This window comes from Hemiscyllium ocellatum, chromosome 5 (assembly GCF_020745735.1).
Source record: "Hemiscyllium ocellatum isolate sHemOce1 chromosome 5, sHemOce1.pat.X.cur, whole genome shotgun sequence".
Lineage (NCBI taxonomy): Eukaryota > Metazoa > Chordata > Chondrichthyes > Orectolobiformes > Hemiscylliidae > Hemiscyllium > Hemiscyllium ocellatum.
In genome coordinates, this window is record NC_083405.1 from 12,327,407 (window position 1) to 12,341,312 (window position 13,906).

A 13,906-nucleotide genomic window follows, 5' to 3' on the forward strand; every position below is an offset into this window, starting at 1 on the left:
TCCTGAACAAGTTCTCCACTCAGTGTTGCCTTACAGCAATCCTCATACTGACTGACGCCCTCGCCCAATTTAGGGGTGCCCTACTCTAAATCTCCCAAAAGGTAATGTCCTGCCCCAATTCTCCCATTTAGTGCAACACAGCATAACTCACCTAATTAGCTCTGAACTGCAATAATTCACCCATTATCTCGTTGCTCTGTTGCAAATTCGCACATTTCGATAAACCCTTTCCAAATTGTTTCCATTTCGTCGTTTCTTCCGATGACTCTCCAATTTAATGGAGAGCTGAGAGCATTCTTAAGGTTTGGCTTGGAGAAGTTGGACTGAAGGGTCTGTTTCCGGGCTGGACATCTCGAAGGTTCCAATTAGTGCTCCGCTTCCCTGCACCAATTCTCTCATTTACCAATCCTGCACTAATTCGGGAATATCACCAACTCACTCAATAAGGTTATCCTGCCTCAGTCCTCCCAGTTAGAATTTAATGGCACCTGCATAAAGTCTAAATTATTGTTGTGCTGAATCAGTTCCTTCCATTTAGTTGTTCCCTGATACACATCTTCAACGTACAGATGTCCTGCTGGTTATATTTGTTCATTTAGTAGTGCACTGAACAGAATCTCCAAATTACCAATGATCACAATATTTCTTTTTATTGATTCCCTGGCCCCTATTCCCCAATTTAGACACGCTCTGCTCCCATTTTCTAATATATGTACACTCACACCAGTTTTCCAATACGAATGCACTGTACACCGTATCGCCCATTATTGATTCCCACCACATCTCGAACTTACTCATACCCCTGAACTAATTCTTCCATTTACTGATCCCCTACCCCAATTCTACCATTTAAGGATGCCCTACTATAATTCTCCCATTTCCTGGTGCCATGCCCCATTCTCAAATTGAGCTCCACTGTGCACCACGTCTTCCAATCAGCATTCCCCTATAACAATTTTCCCATTTCATAGTCTGCTGCCAGAATTCTCTAATCTTGTGATCCCTGCATCAAATCTCCAAATTCCCAAAACTGCAAATATCCCCCCTTTAAGTGGTAAACTGCACCAACTCCTCTATTTCGTGGTACACTGTATTGAATCTGGACCACCAATCATTTGCAACATTTGTCCTATTTACTGATTCACCAATTCTCGAAGTTATCAGCACCCTTCACCAGGTCTCTCATTTACTGATACTCAACAACAATTCTCCAATTCAGTGCTGCTTCGCACCATTTCCATTAATTGTTGATATCCTGAACAAGCTCTCCACTCAGTATTGCCTTACACCAATCCTCATACTAACTGATGCCTTCGCCCAGTTTAGGGGTGCCCTACTCTAAGTCTCCCAAAAGGTCATGTCCTGCCCCAATTTCCTATTTAGTGCAACACATTTAGTGCTGAACTGCACTGATTCACCCATTATCTGATGCCGTGTTCCAAATTCTCACATTTCGATAAGCCCATTCCCAATTTTTCCATTTAGTAGTTTCTTTCAATGATTCTCCAATTTAGTGGAGCCCTGCCAGCATTCTTAAATATACACGTGGACAAGTTGGACTGAAGGGCCTGTTTCCATGTTGCACATCTCTAAACTCTAATTAGTGCTCAGCTTCCCTGCACCAATTCTCCCACTTACCAATCCTGCACTAATTCGGGACATCATTGACATTATTCTGCCCCAGTCCTTCCACTTGGCACCGACATGAATTCTCCAATTATTGTTGCTCTGCATCAATTCATTCCATTTAATGTTCCCTGATACAAATCTTCCACATACGGATGCCCTGCAGAATTTCTTTTTTTCATTTAGTGATGCACTGAACTAATTTCCAATTTAATGATGCGTGCAACATTTTTTATTCTTGATTCCCTGGCCCCTCCCCAAATTAGACATGCTCTGATTCAATTTTCTAATATATTGGCATTCCCACCAATTTTCTAATGTAACAGCACTGTGCAGCAGATATCCCATTTATTGTTTCTACCAAATCTCCCATTTACCCATATCCCTGCACAAATTCTTCGATTTACTGATGTTTTAGCCCGATTCTACTGTTAAAGGTTGTGCTACTCTAATTCTCCCATTTACTGTTGCCATGCACCATTTCTCTAATTTAGCTCCACAACTCTTATTTATTGATGGCCCGCAGCAATTCTCCAATTCAGTGTTGCTTAGCACCATTTCCCCCAATTACTGATGCCCTGAACAAGTTCTCCATTCAGAGTTGCCTGACACCAATCCTCATATTGACTGATGCTCTTGCCCAATTTAGGGGTGACCTGCTCTCATTCCCACATCAAGTACTGTCTTGTCCCAATTCTCCCATTTAGTGCTCCACTGCACCAATTCTCCCATTCACTGCTCAACTGAAAGTCTCCCAATTTGCCATTATCGGATGCCCTGTTCCAAATTCGCTTATTTCGATAGGTCCTTGCCCAACTCTTCCATTTAGTAGTTCCATGGAATGATTCTCCAATTTCGTGGTGCACTGACATAATTCTAAAACTGGGTCATAGACAAGTTGGAGTGAATTGTCTGTTTCCATGGTGTACATCTCTATGATTTTATGACTATTTATGGCTCCGCTGCTCTGCACTATTTCTCCCCTTTACCAATCCTGCACAAATCCTGAAACTGTTCCAACTCTCCCACTGAGTATTATCCTGCTCTATTTAAAGACAGCTGCATGAGTTATCCAATTATTAATGTCATCCATCAATTCCTTCCATTTAATTATTCCCTGAAACACTTCTTCCACGTAGGGTGCCCTGCTAAATTGTTTTCATTTAGTGATGCACGGAACTGAATCTCCAATGTACCAATGCTTGCAACTTTTCTTTTTATTGATCCCCAGGCCGCTATTCCCCAACTTAGACATGCTGTGCTCGAATTTTCCAATATATTGGCATTCCCACTAATTTTCTAATGTAACGGCAGTGTGCACCAGATCTCCCATTTACTCAAATCTCTGTACTAATTCTTCTATTATCTGATGCCCTGTTGCATTTCTCACTGTTGGATAAGCCCTTGCCCAATTCTCCCAGTAAGTAGTTCCTTGCAATGATTCTCCAATTTAGTGGAGCGCTGCCAGAATTCTTAAATTGACACACGGACAAGTTGGACTGAAGGATCTGTTTCTGTGTTGTAAATCTCGGCGATTGTATGACTCTATTTATGGCTATTTCTCCTATTTTCTAATCCTGCACCAACTCTCCCATAGAGTGTTATCCAGTCCCCGTTCTCCCACTTCGAATTTAATGGCCCTGAATGAATTCTCGAAATATTGTCGCCCTGCATTTTATTTTATTTGATGTTAGAACTGAATCTCCAATTAACTGATGCTTCCATAACTTATTTTTTATTGATTCCCTGCCCCTATTCCCCAATTAAGACATGCTCTGCTCCAATTCTCTCATATATTGACACTCACACCAGTTTTCCAATGTAATGGCACTGTGCACCGAATCTCCCATTTATTGTTTCCAACAAATCTACCATTTACTTAATTTTCCATTGACTGATGCTCTAGCCAGATTCTACCATTTAGCAGGAGCCTCAGCTTCGGTAAGAGTGACTTGACCATGAAACCAGAAAGAACAGAAAGCCAATTTAGTGAGAGAAGATAAAAGCAATGAAGTTGTCAGAGGGAGATCACAGGAAGTGACACCTTTTCCTACAGCAAAGAACCTCAGACCAGGAGGCAGTGTTTCCTCCCCATGCTGGGTTTCAGGAAATATGGTCAGAGCTGAAGCTGAGTTTGCAATGGGACAGGCAGGATACCATGTTACTGACCATGTAGGTGTGAACAACATACAAGGGTCTGCCTCGTTCCTCTCAGGAACTCACTGTTTAACAAAGAAGTTGACCCACTGGATGAATATCTGTGTACAGTGTTAATTAACACAGAGCCAATCAGATCAGGGAGAACCCTTGGTGCCTTGCAGACTGTTGTGGGAGAAATGGGTTCTGGTTCCCTTCTCACAGATGCCGCCTGACCTGCTGAGGTTAGATTTCAGATTCCCAGGAACAGCAGGGGTTTCCCTTTATGCATTTTCTTTTTCCTTACTCAATGGTTCATTTGTGATGCTTAAGATCCCACATGTTTTCTATTTCCCCCTTCAACAGATCTTTGTAAAAGACCTGTGCACATGAACACCAAGACAACTGTATCCATGTTCACATTTCAAACTCTGTAGTTCGGTCGAGTTTGTCTCTCTTTAGCCTTTTATACCAAGCTCCATCACAGCAGGTTTCAGTCTGTCCATTTCCCTCCACAACCTTCTGCTATTTCCTGGTGACATTATTATTTGCCTGTCTGTACAAACAATCCTGTTGGCCGGTATCATCCAAATTCAAGTTAGATGTCAAAGAAAATATTGATTATCTTTTCTTTCTCGATAATAAATGACCATCTGTATCATTCGTATATAGAGAACAACTTGATTAAAATATTCATTCTTGCAGTAAAAAAGCTAATTGGACTTTAATTCTGCTGTTTGCAAGTTGCAGTAATTTATGATCACTCAGCATTTTTCCATCCGAGCACATTAATTCTGCATGGTGAGCTTGTGCCATTAATTACAATAGCTTCAGTTTTTATCCAGCCTCTTATGTACTAATTTGTGAAACAGATTGGACGGCCTTACCTTCATTGACCTTTTATTTTATTCCATCACAGTTGTTGAATTGTAACTCGACACTGACTCTCCTTATACAGAGCCACCCTCTCCAGTTGGGTTTGTGTTGTTCTGCTCCAGGTATATTCCAAGTGTAAGCAGCACCGGTGGCAAACTGACCCGCCTGTTGTCATCAGGAATAGATTCTTGTTGTACATTTGAGACAATTGTAATATTTTCAAACTTGTAAGCTGGGGAAGTAGAATTACTCTTTAAAATCTGATTGAAGATTTGTAGCTCGGGTATCCGTTGTTGTGGTTCTGCTCGCCGAGCTGGAAGTTTTTGCAAAAACTTCCAGCTCGGCGAGCAGAACCACAACAAAGAATTACTCTTTGGGTAGAGAACTGGCTCGAAGGTAGAAGACAGAGGGTGGTGGGGGAGGGTTGCTTTCCAGACTGGAGGCCTGTGACCAGCGGTGTGCCACAAGGATCGGTGCTGGGTCCACTGTTATTTTGTCATTTATATAAATAATTTGGATATGACCATAGGATGAATGGTTAGTAAGTTTGCAGATTACCAGTAAAATTGGAGGTGTGGAGGACAGTGAAGATGGTTACCTCAGAGGACAATGCGATCTTGGTCAGAAAGGCCAATGGGCTGACGAGTGGCAGATGGAGATTAATTTAGATAAATGTGAGGTGTTGCATTTTGGAAAAAACAAAAGACAGCAGGATTTATACACTGAATGACAAGGTACTAGGGAGATATTGCTGAACAAATAGACTTGGAGTGCAGCTTCGTAGATCGTTGAAGGTGGGCTAACATTTCGATAGGAGAGTGAAGAAGGCATTTGGCATTTTTGTCTTTTTTGCTCAGTTAATTGTGTAAAGGAGTTGGGAGGTCATGTTGCGGTATTGGTTCGGCCATATTTGGTATACAGTGTGCAATTCTGTACTCCCTCCTGTCAGAAGGGTGTTGTGAAACTTTAAAGTGTTTGGAAAAGATTTACAAGGACGTTGCCAAGGTTGGAGGGTTTGTGCTGGAGGGTAATACTGTATCGGTCGAGGGTATTATCCCTGGATCATCAGTGGCTGAGGGGTAACCTTATAGAGGTTCACAAAATCATGAAGAGCCTCAGTAGGGTCAAAAAAGCAAGATTATTTCCCTGTGGTGGGGGAATCTAGGAGCAGATAGCATGTGTTAAAGTTGAGAGGGGAAACATAAAAAGGACCGAAGGGCAACATGTTTCACGCAGAGGGCACTGTGTGCATGAGCTGCCAGAGGAGGTAGTGGAGGCTGGTACAATTACAACATTTAAAAGGTATCTGTATGGGTGTAGGAATTAAAAAGGTTTCAGAGGAACATGGGCCAAATTCTGACAATAAGGATGATATTTACATCGGATATCAGTTGGCATGGATGTGTTGGACTGAATGATTTGTTTCTGAGATTATATTGCTCTGAGTGGGTTGAGCTCTGGATTGTAGATTTATGAAACAGAAAATAAAGTATGGTACAGTGTTAGACCAAGAAATCCTGCTGATCTCATCAGCTTTATCCTGTTTTCCTGATCCTCCTCCTTCAATCAATGCATTTTTCAAATCCTCATTCAGAATTCCTGGAGCTCTGCAACTGGCCTGGGACAATGTGTCGAAAGTTCTATTGTAGTCCACACGAGGTACCTTTCCCACTGCCCTGCTCCCACGGCCTGCAATGCTGCAGACTGAGCAGACAACCCGAAGCACAATGATGAGCTCCTTCCGGCCCACGGCCCTCCTTCTCACTGAATGAAGACAATCACCAGAAGCAGAATCCAGCTCTTGTTTGAGCCTTGATTGTCTGAGTCTGTCTCACTGAGTGAAGATTGGACTCAGAAAAAGAAATGAAATAAACTTCCGATCTGCATTGTGTCACTCTTTAAGATTTCTGTGTGTGTGTGTGAGTTCAGGTCATTTGATTGGAGACTGTGGATAGTGGGTTCCCAGTGAAATGAAAAGAATGGTAGAGTAGCTCACTGAGGGACATCTCTCAAAGTGAGAATCAGAAAGATGCTATTCCACATTTGAAGAGTTTAAGGGGTATTGATGGTTCAGAAAAAAATGTAATACGGATGTTTGTAAAACCTAGGAACTCTGATTGTTTTGTGGCTGGTGTTTATTTTATCCTTGTGTAGATTTGACACATTAACCCACCCTCCCCAACACTACAGAAGCAGTTGGGACTGTTCAGTGTTTCCAGCGGCTTCTGTAATTATTTCAGGTTCCTGATGGGAGCAGTCTCTCACTTTTTTGAACAAAATAAACGAATCCTTTTGCTGCAACCAATATTTCAATAAGAAATGGGAAGCAGCAGAGGGGAAAGCTTCCGAGATGCCGAGCAATGCTGCCCAGTTCCACACTGCAATTCTCAGAAACCATCGCCAGGAAAAACAAGGAGCAATCTGACAGATCCGGTTATATCCTGGTAGCTTTCCTTTCAAAACCGATTTAAAAACCACAACACTGGGATGGCCGGGAATCGGACCCGGGTCAATTGCTTGGATGGCAGCTATGCCCACCACTATCCCACCAACACCCTGCTAGCAGCTCCCTCCCCATTCACAAACACACTTAACAAGGCCGTGGTCATCACCAACTGGATTGGGGCTGGAACCCAAACATGAAATTGCTGGGGATGCTCAGCAGATCTGACAGCACCAGAATTTGGGCGGCAAGGTGGCTCAGTGGTTAGCACTAGGGTCCAGGTTCAATTCCAGCCTCGGGCGACTGTCTGTGTGGAATTTGCACATTCTCCCCATGTTTGTGTGGGTTTCTTCCCGGTGTTCCGGCGTCCTTCCATAGTCCAAAAATGTGCAGGTGCGGTGAATTGACCTTGCTAAATGGTCCATAGTGATAGTCAGATGGAAATGGGTCTGGGTGGGTTACTCTTCGAAAGGTCGGTATGGACTGGTCGGGCTGAAGAGCCTGTTTCCACGCTGTCGGGAACCGAATCTAATCTAATCAGAAGCCTTCAGTTCTGAACCACATCCAAAGGGATTGGGAATTGCCTCATTAAACAACTCGTTCAGGAAATGTGAGCAGGAGGAGATTATCCAGCCTATTTAAACTGTTCAGTCTGTTCTGGCAGTCAATCCAATCAGAGCTGGTTTGAGATTTCAAATCCGGTTCATATCCACTCCCCATATCCCGTGACTCCCTGAGACCCCGGCAATCTGTCTATTCCAATCTGAAATGTACTCAGTGAGGGAGCGTCCGCAATCCTCAGGGAGAGAGAATATTCAAGATTCAGAGGCCTTAGAGTGAAGCGCTGTCTCCTCATCTCAGTCCCAAATAACATGCCCCTTATCCTGAGAGGGTGACAATCAAACCCGAATGAACTGCGGATGCTGTAACATTAACGCTGATTTCTCTTCACAGATGCTGCCTGACCTGCTGAGCTTTTCCAGCAACCCCTGAGACTGTGTTATCGTGTTTCAGATTCCCAGACCCACAGGATTAATTTCTCAGCATCTCCCCTCTCAAGCCTTTTCACAATCTGAGATATTCCAATGAAATCGCCTTTCAATTTTCTACAATATAGATCCAGTTTATTCAGATACTCAGCCCTGAAGCACACGGGTCCCAAATACTGAGCTTTATTTTCTGATTCCTTAATGTGTTTGGATCATTGCCGCTAGGTCACCACTGATTACTCAGATATACTTGCTCTGGTGAAGGTGACTGTGAGTTATTGCCTTGAACTGCTGCCATTTATTTGGTGCAGATAAACCCACAATGATGTAAGGGAGGGAGTTCCAGGATTTCCAACCAATGGCACTTGTGGGACTGAGATGTTTTTCGAAGCCAGGGTGGGGAGTGGCTTGATGTGGAATTGCCAACTGGTGGTGTTACCGTGTATCTGCTGTGTTCAGTGTTCCACATGGGTGGGTCTGGAAGCTGCTCTGGAAGGAACCTTGGGGAATTTCTACAGTACATCTTGTCTCAGCTGAACTATCCCAGTCAGGCACATGAGCGCTAATCCTGTAATCCAGTTGATCTACATCACAAGGACTCCTTCCATTGGTCATCTCCTTCCTTTTGAGGGTATCTGCCAAGATCATCATATACGTATTTCCCTGAATAAATCCATGCTCACTGGCCTGTGGTTATTCAATCCGTCTTCAAATGATGATTGATATGGTCCCCCAGAGCGTTTAAACCTCCTTTCCCCAGCTCTGAGAATGTAATAGCAGGTGGACCCACCCTGCCCTCCTAATGTTGCCATGTTTGGGAAACCTCGGAGAGTCCAATCCCATTCATTCCATTTCGGCATTTTTCCCGTTTAAGCCTGTTTTCAAAGTACAACAGTGCGATGGCAGGGGTTCGAGGCCGGGTTAACTGCTGGGAAGGAGACATGTCCAACCCTTTCCCAGTAATTAGCAAGCTATTCCCGAGGCCGTGATCAGGACCAATTGGATTGGGACTGAAATACAAACAGAAACTGCTGGGGGAGCTCAGCAGGTCTGACAGCATCAGCAGCAGATCCCTTCAGTTCTGAAGGACAATCCCTGGATTCTAGAAGTTCACTTGCATTTCTCCCTACAAATGAGGCCACTTCTACTAAATGTCGCCAGTAATTTCTGTGTTATCTGTCAGCTCTCCAGGACCTGCAGTTCCTTGTTTTAAATACAGAAGATGTTGACCAACCGAAGGGGATATTGGGTCAGGTGACGGTCTACCTCATTCATTGTGGCAGATGTCAAGGAGCATCTTAAATCGGAGAGGGATCAGGGGGAATTTGAGACGTTTAGAGAGAGAAAAGATTTGCAAAGATGTTTGCAGAGTCAGGATTTTTGATTGTTTTGAGGCTGGAGTTTACATCATCCTTGCATAGATTTGACACATTAACCCTCCCTCCCCAACACTACAGAATCTGTTGGGACTGTTCAGTGTTTCCAGCGGCTTCTGTAATTATTTCAGGTTCCTGACGGGAGCATTCTCTCACTTTTCGAACAAAACAAACCCATCCTTGTGCTGCAACCACTATTTCAATAAGAGATGGGAAGCAGCAGAGGGGAAAGCAAGGAGCAATCTGACAGATCCGGTTTTGTCACAGACTGAAAGATTTATTTCCTCGATTTATCCCAGTGCCTTACCTTCAAAAGGCTGTTTACCAAGCACAACACTGCGATCGCTGGGGTCAACTGCTTGGAAGGCAGCTATGCTCACCACTATCCCACCATCACGCTGCCAGCAGCTCCTTCCCCATTCCCAAACACACTTAACAAGGCCGAGATCATTACCAACTGGATTGGGGCTGAAATCCAAACATACACATACTCTATATCTAACCCAGTGATGGAGCTATCCTGATTGCGTTTGGTGTGAATAGGATGGGGGAAGTGGGAGATTTAATCAATACCTAACGCCGAGCTCAAAATGGCCTGGAAATTTGAAATGCTGCAGTGTTGAGGGAGATTTACCCTGCATCTGACCCCATTCTTTACCTGCCCTGGGGCTTTAAATAGGGACAGTTTAATGGGAGATTTATGTTGTATGGAACCCTGTGCTCCCTCTGCCCTGGGAGTGTTTGCTGGGAACACTGTCTAACCTCTGTGATATGGATCCTATGAAGATTGATGGGAGACAGTGTAAATGGAATTGTTAGGGTCCAATTCCTTCACTTGGATGAGTGAAGCTCTCCAAAATGGAGTGTGAGGGGGTGAGGGTGACATTGATGGAGTGAGTGTGAGGGCGTCATAGGGACAGTGATGGAGTGAGAGTGAGGCGATCAGCGGGATGGTGATGGAGTGATTGCGAGTGGGTCAGGGTGACGATGATGGAGTGAGTGTGAGGGGGTCAGTGTGACGGTGATGGAGTGAGTGTGAGGAGTCATGGTGACAGTGATGGAGTGAGTATGAGAGGGTCAGCGTGTTGGTGATGGAGTGAGTGTGAGGGATCAGGGTGACGGTGACGGTAATGAAATGATTGTGGTGGGGTCAGGGTAACGGCGATGGAGGAGTGAGTGTGAGGGGGTCAGGGTGAAAGTGATGGAGTGAGTGCGAGATGTCATGGTGAGGGTGATGGAGTGTGATAGAGTAAGGGTGAAGATGATGGAGTGAGTGTAAGAGGGTCAGGCTGACGGTCATGGAGTGAGTGTGATGTGGCAGGGTGAGTGTGACAGGCTGATGTGAGGTGTCAGTGTGACTGCAATCGAGTGGGTATGAGGGTGTCAGTGTGACTGCGATGCATTGAGTGTGAGGGGGACAGGGAGACGGTGAAGAAGTGACAGTGAGGGGGTCAGGGTGATGGTGATTGAGTGAGCGTGACGGGGTGAGGATAACAGTGATGGAGTAAGTGTGAGATGGTCTGGGTGACTGTGAGGGAGTGAGTGTGAGTGGTCAGTGTGACGGTGATGGAGTGAGTGTGAAGATTTCAGGGTGAAGGTGATAGAGTGAGTGTGAGGGAGTCAGGGTGAAAGTGATGGATTGGGTGTGAGGGTGTCAGGGTGAACGTGATGAAGTGATGTGAGTTGTCAGTGTGATGGTGATGGAGTAAGTGTGAGGAGATACGTTGACAGTGATGGAGTCAGGTTGAGGGGACCAGCGTGACGGTGATAGAGTGAGCGTGAGAGGGTCAGGGTGAATGTGACGGTGATGGAGTGAGTGTGAGAGGGTCAGGGTGACAATGATAGATTGAATGTGAGGGTGTCAGGGTGACTGTGATAGAGTGAGTGTGAGTTGTCAGTGTGACAGTGATGGAGTTACTGTGATGGGGTCAGGGTGATGGCGATGGAATGAGTGTGAGGGTATCAGGGTGATGGCGATGGATTGAGTGTGAGGGGGTCAGTGGAACTGTGATGGAATGAGTGTGAGTTGACAGTGTGAGAGTGATGGAGTGAGTGTGAGGGAGTCAAGGTGACAGTCAGGGAGTGAGTGTGAGGTAGTTAGGGTGACAGTGATAGATTGAATGTGAGGGTGTCAGGGTGATGGTGATGTATTGAGTGTGAGGGTGTCAGGGTCACTGCGATAGAGTGCGTGTGCGTTGTCAGTGTGACGTTGAAGGAGTGAGTGTGAGGGGGTCAGGATGAGGGTGAGGGTGATGGAATTAGTGTGATGGTGTCAGGGTGACTGTGATGGAGTGAGTATAAGGGTGATGGGGTGAGTGTGAGGGGGAGAGGGTGTCATCATGAGTGAGTGTGAGAGGTCAGGGTGACGGTCATGGAATGAGTGTGAGGGGGTCAGGGTGACAGTGATGGAGTGAGTGTGAGAGGGTCAGGGTGATGGTGATGGAGTGAGAGTGAGGGGTTCAGGGTGTCAGAGATGAAGCGAGTGTGTGAAGGTCAGGGTTACTGTGATTGAGTGAATGTAAGGGGTCAGGGAGACCGTGATGGAGTGAGTGTGAGTGGGTCAGGGTGATGGTGATGCAGTAAATGTGAGGGGGTCAGGGTGACGGTGATGGAGTGAATGTGAGGGGGTCAGGGTGACGGTGATGGAGTGAGTGTGAAGGGGGTCAGTGTGACGGTGACGGAGTCAGTGTGAGGTGATCAGGGTGACAGTGATGGAGTGAGTGTGAGGAGATGCGTTGACAGTGATGGAGTGAGTGTGAGGGGATCAGCGTGACGGTGATAGAGTGAGCGTGAGAGGGTCAGGGTGAATGTGACGGTGATGGAGTGAGTGTGAGAGGGTCAGGGTGATGGCGATGGAATGAGGGTGAGGGTGTCAGGGTGATGGTGATGGATTGAGTGTGAGGGGGTCAGCGGAACTGTGATGGAGTGAGTGTGAGTTGACAGTGTGACAGTGATGGAGTGAGTGTGAGGGAGTCAGGCGGACAGTGATAGAGTGAGTATGAGGGGATCAGCGTGACGGTGATAGAGTCAGCGCGAGAGGGTCAGGGTGAATGTGACGCTGATGGAGTAAGTGTGAGAGTGTCAGGGTGAGGATGATGGAATGAGTCTGAGGGTGTCAGGGTGACAATGATAGATTGAATGTGAGGGTGTCAGGGGTACTGTGGTAGAGTGAGTGTGAGTTGTCAGTGTGACAGTGATAGAATGAATGTGAGGGTGTCAGGGTGATGGTGATGGATTGAGTGTGAGGGTGTCAGGGTGACTGTGATAGAGTGAGTGTGAGTTGTCAGTGTGACGGTGAAGGAGTGAGTGTGAGGGGGTCAGGATGAGGGTGAGGGTGATGGAATTAGTGTGATGGTGTCAGGGTGACTGTGATGGAGTGAGTATAAGGGTGATGGGGTGAGTGTGAGGGGGAGAGGGTGACATCATGGAGTGAGAGTGAGAGGTCAGGCTGACGGTCATGAAGTGAGTGTGAGGGGGTCAGGGTGACGGTGATGGAGTGAGTGTGAGAGGTCAGGGTGACGGTGATGGAGTGAGTGTGAGAGGGTCAGGGTGATCGTGATGGAGTGAGTGTGAGGGGGTCAGGGTGTCGGAGATAAAGCGAGTGTGTGAAGGTCAGGGTTAGTGTGATTGACTGAATGTAAGGGGTCAGGGAGACCGTGATGGAGTGAGTGTGAGTGGGTCAGGGTGACGGTGATGCAGTAAATGTAAGGGGTCAGGGTGACGGTGATGGAGTAAGTGTGAGGGGGTCAGGGTGACGGTGATGGAGTGAATGTGAGGGTGTCAGGGGGACGGTGATGGAGTGAGTGTGAGGGGGTCAGGGTGACGGTGATGGTGTGAGCTTGACTGGGTCAGGGTGATTGTGATAGAGTGAGTGTGCGGGGTCAGTGTGACTGTGACGGAATGAGTGTGAGAGAGTCAGTGTGACTTTGATGGAGTGCGTTTGAGGGTGTCATAGTTACAGTGATGGAGTAAGAGTGAGAGGATCAGCGTGATGGTGATGGAGTGAATGCGAGTGGGTCATGATGAGGCTGATGGAGTGAGTGTGAGAGAGTCAGTGTGACTTTGATGGAGTGCGTTTGAGGGCGTCATAATGACAGTGATGGAGTGAGAGTGAGGGGATCAGTGTGACGGTGATGGAGTCAGTGCGAGTGTGTCAGGGTGATGGTGATGGAGTGTGAGCGTGTCAGTGTAATGGTGATGATGTGAGAATGAGTGGGTCAGGGAGACAGTGATGGAGTGAGTGTGAGGGGGTCAGTGTGATGGTGATGGAGTGAGTGGGAGTGATCAGGGTGACGGTGATGGAATGAGTGCGGTCAGGGTAAAGGTGATGGAGTGAGTATGAGGGGGTCAGGGTGAGGGTGATGTAGTGAGTGTAAGGGGGTCAGGGTGACTGTGATGGAGTGAGTGTGAGGGAGTCAGTGTGACGGTGATGGAATGAGTGTGAGAGGGTCAGGGTGAAG